At 44.2% G+C, this 10,944-nt stretch overlaps 1 long non-coding RNA gene across 1 annotated transcript; it reads left to right on the top strand.

Annotated features, from left to right (window-relative positions):
- Positions 1 to 5,143: 5,143 nt before the first annotated feature.
- Positions 5,144 to 10,428, top strand: LOC9270185 (uncharacterized). Its single transcript, XR_010739703.1, has 3 exons — positions 5,144 to 5,308; positions 8,936 to 9,133; positions 9,297 to 10,428. It is a non-coding gene; the product is annotated as an uncharacterized lncRNA (long non-coding RNA).
- The last annotated feature ends 516 nt before the right edge of the window (positions 10,429 to 10,944 follow it).

The following is a 10,944-nucleotide window of genomic DNA, read 5'->3' as shown; positions in this document are numbered from 1 at the left end:
ATCTTCGGTTTGCATTGAAACATTTATATCTTTCTCTTGTACCGACACAAATATAACGAGGGGCCATGACCGTTCAAAAGCCATTTCCACATACCGTCTCCAAGCAGCAGTGCTGTCCATCGGCATTAGTTCCCAAAAATAACCTTCTGTTGCACGACTCACTACAACTGATACTGACATTGTGTAGACTTCTTGGTCTATTCTAAATCCTCTCAACAACCAACTATAAATTGACTGAAATGTTCTCTCCGCAGGCCTATCGATGCCCTTAGATGTCATTACAAAATCTGACAGATCAACACCATCTGGACCAAATCTAATATTTCCTTCACCGTGAACTATCTGAAATGTGACCTTATTTGACATTGTGCCTGATGAAAACAATAATTGCGTTAACCTCGCATTTCTGTACTACGCCCTAAGTTACATTCTCTACAATATTGTTCTCCAAAATTCTAAAAGTAGGTTACATTCTCCAGATCAAACTAAACTACATCTTACAATTAACACTACTGTCTATGTCTCAATTCATACTATTATATTCTATGCTCTGGATCTACACATATGTGCTGTGTGCTACAGATATGCTAAAATATATGGAACTAAAACTAAAACGCAACATATATACTCAAACATAACATATTAGTACAAATGCAAAAGATGTATGGGAGCAAACCTGTGATGAAGTGAGCGAACCAGCAGGGCTTCGCCGCTCCCCTTCTGCTGCCCTCCCCTCTCTCTCTTTCGTTTTTTTTGGATTTTTAGTGAATATAATGAAATTTCAGAGAGGGGGGACTGGGCTTTATAGGGGGGAGGCAAAAATCGCCCTCCCCCAGGGCGGCAAGGGGGCCGCCTGCAAAATTCCATGCCCCCTCGCCGCCCATTTGCAGGCGGCCCCCGCACAGTACAAAATCGCCCTAGCGGAGGGCAGCAAGGGGGCCGCCTGCAAATTTCGTTGACGGCCGTCGCCCGAGAGCGAACGGCCGTCTGCCACGTCATTTTCGCCGCCCTCTGGGATGGCGATTTTTAAAAATCGCCCTCCCAGAGGGCGGTAGGCGACCACTTCCGTCAATTTTCAAAATGGAAAATTATTTTTGTAAAACTTTTAATAAAAAAATTAAAAATAAAAAAAATTCTGGTGGCGGTGGGTGGCCGAGAGGCTAGCACAGCTATAGACGGCCATGTGGGCCGCCTGGCACGCCGGCTGTGCCTGGGCCGAGGCTTGTCGGGCCGGCACGGCCCGACCGACGCACCGGGCCGTGCCGTGGCAGCCCACGTGCCGCACTCACGGCCCAGGCATGGCCCAACACGACTCGGCCGTGCCGGGCCAACACGAAGGCACGATGGCCTATTGTGATTTTTCTCACAATAAGTCTAATATTCCTCCCTCCTATTGGGCTGTGACATATATATACCTAAAAAAGTCTATTTTACCTCCCTATTCTTTGGGCTGTGATATATAAATAGCTAAAATAATTTTATTTAAGGTCCCTATTGTTTGGACAGTGACATTTAGTCTATTTTTAGTCCCTATACTTTGTATGTCGGGCCTGGCATGCTGGCCCATTGTGTCGGGCCGGCCCAACCGTGCCGGGCCAGCCCAGCATGCCGGTGGGGAGGCCCAGGCACGGCCCGGAGGTCGGGCCGGCACGGGCCTGACCCAAGTCGGGCCGGGCCTTCGGGCCTCGGGCCTTATGGCCATCTATAAGCACAGCATCGACGACCGTAGCACACGGGCGAACAGAGGTGGAGGCGGCAACCGCTGATTAGTTGTTGGTCGTGTCGTGTGGGGGCGCGTCCATGCGGGTTAGTTCCCCTCCCTCAAAGTATATATATAGACATATATACAACTTATATATAGCATTTATATAGGTATATATAGAATATTTATGTATAAATTTTATATACAAACTTTATACACATGGTTGAATAGGAGTGGCTTGCTAAAAAAGAAAAAAAAAGTCTGATCAGTCTGGTTGAACGAATTGAACTGGCCTGCTAAATAATGAAGCCCATGAGAAAAATCAAAAAAGAAAAAGGAAAAGCAGAAAACCGCTTGAGCCAAAAATGGAATGAGTGGAACTGGTCGCACGGCCCGGGCCACAGGCGACTAGTCGCCCATTAGCATTCTCGGCTGATGGCAGCGCCGGATATGGCGGATGGGAGGATAGTCGTGATCAGCCGGCTTGTGCGGTGGAGAATGCTAATGATAGTTTTTTGAGATTGTTGGCCTTAAGTCTATTGGACCGAATTTTAGCCTATTTGATTAACTGAGGGTTGTGGTGGATTAACCAAATAACTACATTTCAACTATCCAACGCCTCAGATGGAATTATTAACCAAAATTCTCGATCTTTTCAGTTCACTCTAATTTTACCATTCCGTTAGAAGGAAGGAGAGGAAAGAAGGGGACTATAGAGGAACAATTATAGTGGAGTACTCCCTAAAAGACTGCTTCAGCGTTCCTGTTTCCTACTAATATTCAAAAGTATGGGCCCATTCATTTTGAAGGAAAACCAAATGATTTAGATTGCTAAGGATTAATTCCTATTAGCATCATCCGGTTCATAGGAACGTAGGTATAGGAAAACCAAATACAAAAATACAAATTTTCTCTTGTAAGAGAGGAAACATAGGAAATTTTCATCCACTCGAACCTGTTGGAAATTCCTATGGGTTAAAATGTGCATGCATTTCTATTTTTTTCACTTTTCATATTCCTATATGTTAGAATAAAGAAATAATTTATCCAAAATGAATAGACCCTAAATGGATATTTTTATATTGTAAAATATAAGCTGAGATGCACCGGAAATTTCTCTCGGGGGAACAATACGACTACGCTCTAGCGCTCCTGGCTGCTTGATGCTAAGCGGCCCGGGGGGGGGGGGCAGCGAGCCATCCGAAATTGAATGCCACACCATTTGTCAACTTATAGGAATTATTAAAAACACGAGAATGAGTTGAATGGGTCATTTTAATATTCCCTCCATCCGGAAAGAGAGAATGGGTTTTTTCCATATGGCTATATCATATTTTCATAGGCGGATGTGGCAACCGTCTGCACCTCATGTGTCTATAAAAATAGCAATTTTTGCAGGTAAGCTGCACAACTACACACAAAAAGGGTATTTCCGCATGCGGGATGTTATGCCATCCGCCGGCAAAAAGAAAAATCGGTAAAAAAAAAACTGAAACCCTAGCAGCTCCCATGTCAAGCAACCATCACCCGTCGCCATTGCTCCCGTGCCCAAGGTTCGTCGCCAGAGCAATGCGTGAGGGAGAGGTGGTAGGATCTGCGTGGGAGAGGAAGAGCCGCCAGATCCACACCTCCCGTCCCTCCCGAAGTCGACGCCACCATCATCATTGTCGCTGCCGAAATCGCCGCCGCCGCTCCTACCATCCCTGGCCGAATGGGGGCGGATATGCCACTCTTGTGGGTGCAAGTGGTGGATCCGCCCAGTCCAAGGCCGCTACCGTGCCCGAGAGGCCGAGACTGCCACCTCCACTCCCACCATTCTCCATGCCGGATCCATCATCATCAAGCTCCCCGCCACTCCAGCTCGGCGCCAGCCACTTCTGCCTACCGCCAGTCACCGACCCACCCGCCGCTGTTGCCTTGGTTGCGTTGCCAGCCGCACAAACGAGAGGGAGTGTGTGCATGCATGTGTGTGTGTGTGTGTGAGAGAGAGAGAGAGAGTGTGGAGGATGAGAGGATAAGAGGGGAGGTGGAGGAGTGGAGAGGATTTGGTATTTTATATTTAGTTCACATTGATTTTTGTAAGTGGACCTCTTATAGAGCGCCTATGAAAATCTGATTTTCGTATGCAGCCACCTAAGAAGCCCGCCCAATAAAATAAGTCTAGTTTTGTAGGTGGGTCTCTTATGAGGACGCATGAGAAAAATGCATTTTTGCACACAGGAACATCTTAGGGGCCCCTTTTGTAACATAAAGAATGTCTCGTCCAGAAAAATCAAAGTAGACTTATTTCCCCTTTCATTTGTTCCACAAAGATTTTATTTTGGAACAGTCAGTGCATTCGATTTTGTTAAAGTGGAAAACAAATACATAGGGATTTATTAAAATGGGACAAACACATTAATGTTTGCTAGAATGGATGGGAAATATATTGGTGTTTGTTAAAGTGAGATATTATAGTGTTTTTAGTTTTGTATTGATACGTGCAATATGGACTAAAAAAGAAGTTACGGGACAGAAATAGTACTTGACTTATGAAAATCATATGATTTTAATGAGAAAATATTGTTTGAATAGAATTAAGAGGAGAGATGATAAGACATGGTTCCTTCGACTTCTCAAAGGAAATCAATACAATTTGGTTTACTCCATCCAGATTTTATATACAAATTGATTTATTTTGAGATTGAGAAAGTAAGTTCATATTCGACGAACTCCAAAAAGTGACGAACATATTTTCTTTTTGAATTTTTCAAACAAAATTCTATAAACTAAAGAGCTACTCCCTCCATTCTAAAATATTTAAATTTAAAGTAAAATGATAGTTATATTTGGAACAGAGGGAATATATTGGGAAAAAAATCATAAAGGGGTTTTTAATTCTATAAAATCCCTATACCAAAGTTCCTAATTAATGACCCCCTTGCTTTCAAATGCAAATTTCTTTAGTTACGTGCGAGTCGCACGTTTCGCCGTAACTAGACCCCACACAGCATACTGCATAAGTGAAGTGCAGAACTACTTTGGTACAGTATAGAATAAAGTACATTTGGTACCGTAGATGGTGGTATCGTCGTTGCTCGTGATCGTGAGCGCTCGCACCGTACGGTTGCCCATAGGTCAGTCGCAAGCTAATATCGGTACGTACTCGCTAGATCATCTGGCTATCATTGTCACTTAAAATCTGTCGTGAAGCGTATTGGTAAATTTTCGAAACGAAAAATTATTCTTTAAATATTTTTAATAAAAAATGTAAAAATAGAAAAACTCGTACCTAACGGTCCACATGCATAGTAGCCCATTGGGCCTCAACGTATAGCCCAATAGATGCATACGTAAACAAATCCAAAAGCCCAGAGCCACTTCCCACTTTTCATGCGGCCTGCAGATTGCAGATCCAACTCCTCGGCCTTCTATTCCTTCAACCACGCAAGCCCATAGTCCGGGTACAGGCCGCCGGTGCGGAGATGCAGGAGCGAAGGGGCGTCGACGGCGGCGCTGTCCTCCCCGATCTCGACGGCGGCGCTGTTCTCCCCGATCCCGGCGTGCCAGTTTCGGGTCGCCGCGTGCGCCTCTCTTCCCCTCGCCGCCGTGATCAGCACCCCAGCGGTTAGTACTCGTCTGCTGCTTATGGAGTTCTAGACACCGACATGGGCGATTTTGATTATCGAATGGGAATTGGGAAAAAGCCCTAATCCTACCGTTTCTTCTAGTTCCGCTGTCTCGTGCAAAATTATGGAATTAATCTTGCCAAGCTAGGTTGAAACGGGATGTGCAGTTTGCCAATTTCGGAATTAGTGCGGTTCCTTTGCGATTAGCATGTTACTCCCATGATAGCCTATGTTAATTTCCCCCTCTGCAATGCCAATGATAACTTGACTGTAAGAATTTGTCGCCGCCGGTTAGTTCTTTGTCCGTGCACCACGATTTTCACTCCAGAGTCCATATACTTGCGTGCAAAGTAAGCTGCGTCTCCATCTTGGTATAGTAGTACTTTTCAAATGGGAGTATTTTACGGCTAATGTTTCTCCTCTTAATTGTTTGTGGGTTGTCTATCTTTTGCTTGTTCTATCCTCCAAATTTGTTTGGATTTGGTTGGCCAAGGTCCTCCTCCGTCTGGCTATCTCTCTCGTTTGCCAAACTTTTAGATTTGGAAAGATTGACGGGTGGTGGCATGGTAGGGGACGGCAGATTGACATATATTGGAGCAAGCGGCAAGTGGTGCTCCGGATATGATTTTTCTGGACATCATATCTGCAGCAAGCGTTTTGCGAGGAAGTGCTTTGTCTTTTTAAAATGTGTCACGGGTTAACGTAGGATGCTATTACTCGCACTAGCTAATTATTTTGTTTATCTGAAAACGAACGCCACCGTTGAAATACGAGTAGATGCAGTACATCTCCAAAAAAAATAAAAAATCTTGAGGTCAGGGTTAGTGACATCTTGCAACAGGTGTTATGAATATTTTTAAGTGCAGAATATGCTACCGTGGTGGTCTTGAGCACTAGCAAGAGGTAAAGCTATATGCCACAGCATTGCCATGTAAGTGCTTTCATCATATATTTTCCAGTTCTGTGAAAAGCTAGCTTGTGTATGTAGTGTGGACATGCTTAGAAACAAATGCCCAAGCCAGTAACTTCATTAACTTTGGATATACTAATATACTTTGAAATGCATACCGAGGTAGAAAGTATAGGTGGACTTTAAATAGCTTAGCGGCGGCCAATTCGGTGCTAGGCTTCTCCTGGTTCCGTGTGTTGGAGCTGTCGACGTGTGGGTGGTGGTATACTTTTTTTTCTTTTCCTGGTTACGATCTTACGGGGTTGTAATCTTGTAATTTTTCTTCTGCTCTATCAATAGAACTTCGCACCATCTTGTGCGAGTTGTTCAAAAAAAAACTTTAAATAGCTGGTATTTGTTGTGTTGTCTTTGTAGAAGACTTGTCCAAACTTGGCCATTAGCACATCGTCTTGTAATTGACAGGTGGAGAGGATGACTCATTATGCACATCTCTATCTTGCATTTCTCATGTGTCGGTTTACAACCAAAATGCTTTGCTCTTGCAGTATCCAACCTTATTTTTTTTCTAATGGGGGCAACAGAGGGTGGTTTGGAAAATGCTTTGGTCACAGCTGAACTTGAGATCTTGAAAGAAGAGAAACTTCAGTTGCTATCTGGCAGTCGGTACTGAGCACCATGCATCGCCATCTGCTTTGCTTTCAGCATCTTCTTACTCACCCAACTTAAGGATGTAACAAACCCACCATGGATGCCTGTGGAGCAATTCTCTCCCTTCTTTTTACCTGCCAAAGCTTCCTTCCATGATGCCTCCTTTTTCCTTCATTTTTCCTCTTTCCATTTAGCCTCTCTTGGTGGCATCATGCTCACCAAAGGAATGGACTTGGCATCCATTTGGTGCTAATCTCTAAGCTGCTGGCTGTATTGCATAAGTATTCTTTAAGGATCCTAGATAGTATTTGTGGGTGTCCTGACTATAATGGAGGAGGTACCATCCCCACTTTCCTACTGGTTGTGTATAACCCCTGAAACCAATGAGCTTTGCTTGTGGCTTTCCTCGTCTGTACTCCAGCTTTATTCCCATTCTCTTATCGTGCACCTGTTCCTCTCTTCATGTTTCTCGGTGGCATCTAACAATGCTGATGGATATATCTGCAGGCGTCTTGATGCATCCTATGCTTCTTCCTTAAGATAAGAAGAGCAATGGTGTTTATTACATTACCATATTAGCATGACGAAGGTTGCTCATTAGTATATCAATATATGAATCTCTGAATTTGTTTATGACCCATTTCTTTGAGCTGCGTATACGTATACTTAATACATGTTATTTTGAAATATCTACTTAATACATGTAAAGAAAATGGAAGGAAAAGTAGAAGAGATCCATAAAGTGGATATCTATCATAAGGTTGCAGAGTTGGATTAAGCGTGTACGGACATTAGTGGGCCTTGCGGCATGACTTTGTTAGTACTTCTGCATACCTGTGGTAGTACCATAATGCAGCATTAGATTCATCTTAAACATATATATTTATTTCTTTGTCCATGCTTACCTGCAAAGTCTACAAGGCCATTAGTCCTTGTGATTGAGCAAAGCATCCCCTTCGCGGCAGTCTTATAATGGGCTTCTAGCCTTGTGCCTTATATATTCTTGCCATTCAACTAGGCTTCATTACTTTTAGGACCCATGAAGCCATGTACCTGCATTCAACTAACTGCCATCAAATGTGTTAGGTTTCTCTTCTTAGCGTCTAAACTAGGCTGAAGCAAACTGATCTGATCCTTCTTTCCCTGACGCAAGATGCTGGTTCGATTAGGTTGTATCTTGTGCTAAGGGGGCAAGTACATGAAAGATGCAGTCAACACGATAAGTTGCAAAATAATTGTCTAGCTGGCTCCTTATGGAGCTTTCTAATGGGTGGACAGCACTAACAAAAATAAAATCATCCTTTCTGCAATGGACGAAATGTGATTATGGTGCTAACATTTGACCAACTAGAAGCTACGGTATCGGATCATCCAAACTTTCTTTCATCCTATTTCAAACTAGCTGCGGTATTGGAGTTCATCGGTGTGCGGGATTTCAGCGGTATGTAGGAGCTGTTGTACTCAAAGTCGTCGATGCGCTTGAGAAGAGAGTCGAGGTAGTCCAAAGTGTAATTCTTTGTATGCCTGGTGAAAATAAAAACAGAAAACATTTGTTTCAAAAGATAAGAAAAGAATTGAAAAACATAATTTATATTTAAAAAAGAGCATGTGACTGTCATCAAGAAGTGGGGTGGAGAGGACTGAAGAGGTTGGCCTTGCTGCAGCCCGTGCCTCGCAAAATCCAAACAAATTAAACTCCTGCCTACAATGGCGACCCGTTCATGCAATCCTTTTTCTCTCTTTTTTCCTCTCCAGAGTCCAGTCCAGGCTAGAACCAGCAGCAGTGTGGCCAGCAGCGTCCCTATTGCTGCATGTTTTTGCATCAGCCGGTGACTGATGAGTGAGTAAGGTTGCTGGGCTGGCCGGCCTCGGTATCCTGGCTCCCATTAGGGTGGGCATCAAAAGACAGTGCAACGCTGCCGTGGACTAGATGGGCAAAGCAGCAAGCACAGGGCCGACCCTTTGGAAGGGCATGCCAGCCAGGGGGGCACACGTTAGTTGACAATAATATCAGTCCATCACAATTTTAGGTATCTGACTCGTCTCTTTCCCTCTCACTTCACACAGATGGGGAGTAATGGTGTGGGAGCTGCCGCTGCCGCTGCACTGCGTGGTAGAAACAAATCTGGGGTCAGAGCTGGCCTAGCGAGAGAGAGAGAGAGAGAGAGAGACCCAATGCATGATGGGGGAAGGAACCTTGTGATATGGAGATGCAGCATAGCATAGGGAAGGGCCGATGCACATGCCAATGCCACTGCCGATCAGGTACAGATGCTCTCTCTACAGATCCCTCTAGCTTGGTTGGTTAATGCTGTTAGGCATGGAGGTTTGTTGCTTGCTTTACTTTGCTCAATGGCTATAGTAAAAGTGGTGATCAAGATAAGACAGCAATGCTGCCTGGAACAGTGAAAATCTGAATTATTATCAGGGTTTATGGAGCAAAGAAGTAAAGCAATCAAGGCATGCATGCCTCGCAGGATAAATATATACACATCTCTGTCGGAACCTTTTCAGGGTCATGTCTATAATGCCACTTTGCTAAGCCACGGGTTTGCATTTAGCTTAGTTGAGGCAACATGAGCTTGGGACCCGCAGAGAGTGTAGCTGTGAATCTCTGATTCATCAGCTTTGTTGCAGTGTGCAGTCACTCACTTATGATGTTTTCACCCACACATACAGAGAGATACACTCCTATTTCTTAAAGATTGCACACATACAAGAGGAGTCAGTCTCAGTCACTGCGTCCTGCTGCGTGAAGAGGGAATAGGAAGCAAATATTGGAGAGACAAGTGCAGCTGTTGAGACCAGAGAAGGGAGGAGTGGTGGCCTTTGCACTGCTCACATGAGAAGGATCAGAAGAGTGTAATAATATAAAGGCAGTGCATGTGATGGCGATTGGTGTGGTTTGGTGCTCCTCCAGGAAACACTCATCAGTCTCCCGTAGCATCACTTACTATAATAATTAAAGTCCAAAACACATTAGCTAGCTGCACGTTAGCATGTTTATCCAACCAAGAAGGTGAGGACTGAGCAGGATATGAAAGAAAGAAAAGAAGAAAAGGATGGAAAAAAAGAAAACGGAGACAAGAATTGCTAATGGAGGCAACAGGACTACAGAAGAGTAGGTGGGCTAAACAATGGGGAGGAGGAGCAGCATCAGAGCATGGCATGGAGAAGTGTGAGCTTGGGGCCAAAGGAAAGGAGCTCTCCTCTGACGACGCCCATATGCTTTGGTTCTAGCACAGCATTAAGTAGCGAGAAAGACGGTGTTGGTGATGGCCATGATTCATGAGAAGTTGCGAAAGTCTCTCATTAGTGCCTGGAAATGAAGGTTGTTTATGCACTTTACCTGCCTTGTGCCCAAATCCCTTAATCAAGCTGTTGGAATCTTTTGTTAAAATTAAAGGGTTCCTGTACTGCTGTTAAAGTGTCATGTATGCAGTTCAAGTAGATGCATCATGCCACCTGCATATGTTGGCAGTTGTTGGAGTATATTACTGACATTATCTCTGCTGTTTTCCCATTATTATACCTGAATGTATTCGGTACTTCAATTGACATTTTTGTGTAAAATTCTCATGGCAGATGCAATAATGCTTGCTTGTTTGGTTGGGTGGAGTGATATCTGAAAGCAGGACTGCATGAGGCAGACTCTTTGGCACCAGCCTGCCAAGTTGGACGAGCATAGTAGAGTATATAATTCAGTTGCCGTTGCACCATCTCTCTTCATTGTCATGGCATCACTCGCACCTCCTCTTTCCTGTAAGGAGGCTGCTCCCCCACTTTGTTCAGATCTCTTTGGTCTCTTCTTTCCTTAAAGCACGGGGAAATAAATACTACTACGCACTGCGCATGAGGGTGGTGGGGTTGAGAGTTTCATGGGAATTTGGTACTCCTCTCCTCCCTCTCCCTGACTTCCAGCCTTTGTTTTGTCCTCTGACCAATCTCACACACAGACCAGCTCTCCCTTTCTTTGAGATTTCACTTGGTTTGGATCGATTTTATATGATCTTTCTTGGTATTAAAGGATGTCACATGAAGCTTGCCTATCCCTGTTTTAGGGTCCCCTACATAAA

The sequence above is a fragment of the Oryza sativa genome, chromosome 2 (assembly GCF_034140825.1).
Source record: "Oryza sativa Japonica Group chromosome 2, ASM3414082v1".
Taxonomy (NCBI): domain Eukaryota; kingdom Viridiplantae; phylum Streptophyta; class Magnoliopsida; order Poales; family Poaceae; genus Oryza; species Oryza sativa.
The sequence above is the reverse complement of the archived record's forward strand: the minus strand, read 5'-3'. Positions and strand labels throughout refer to the sequence as shown.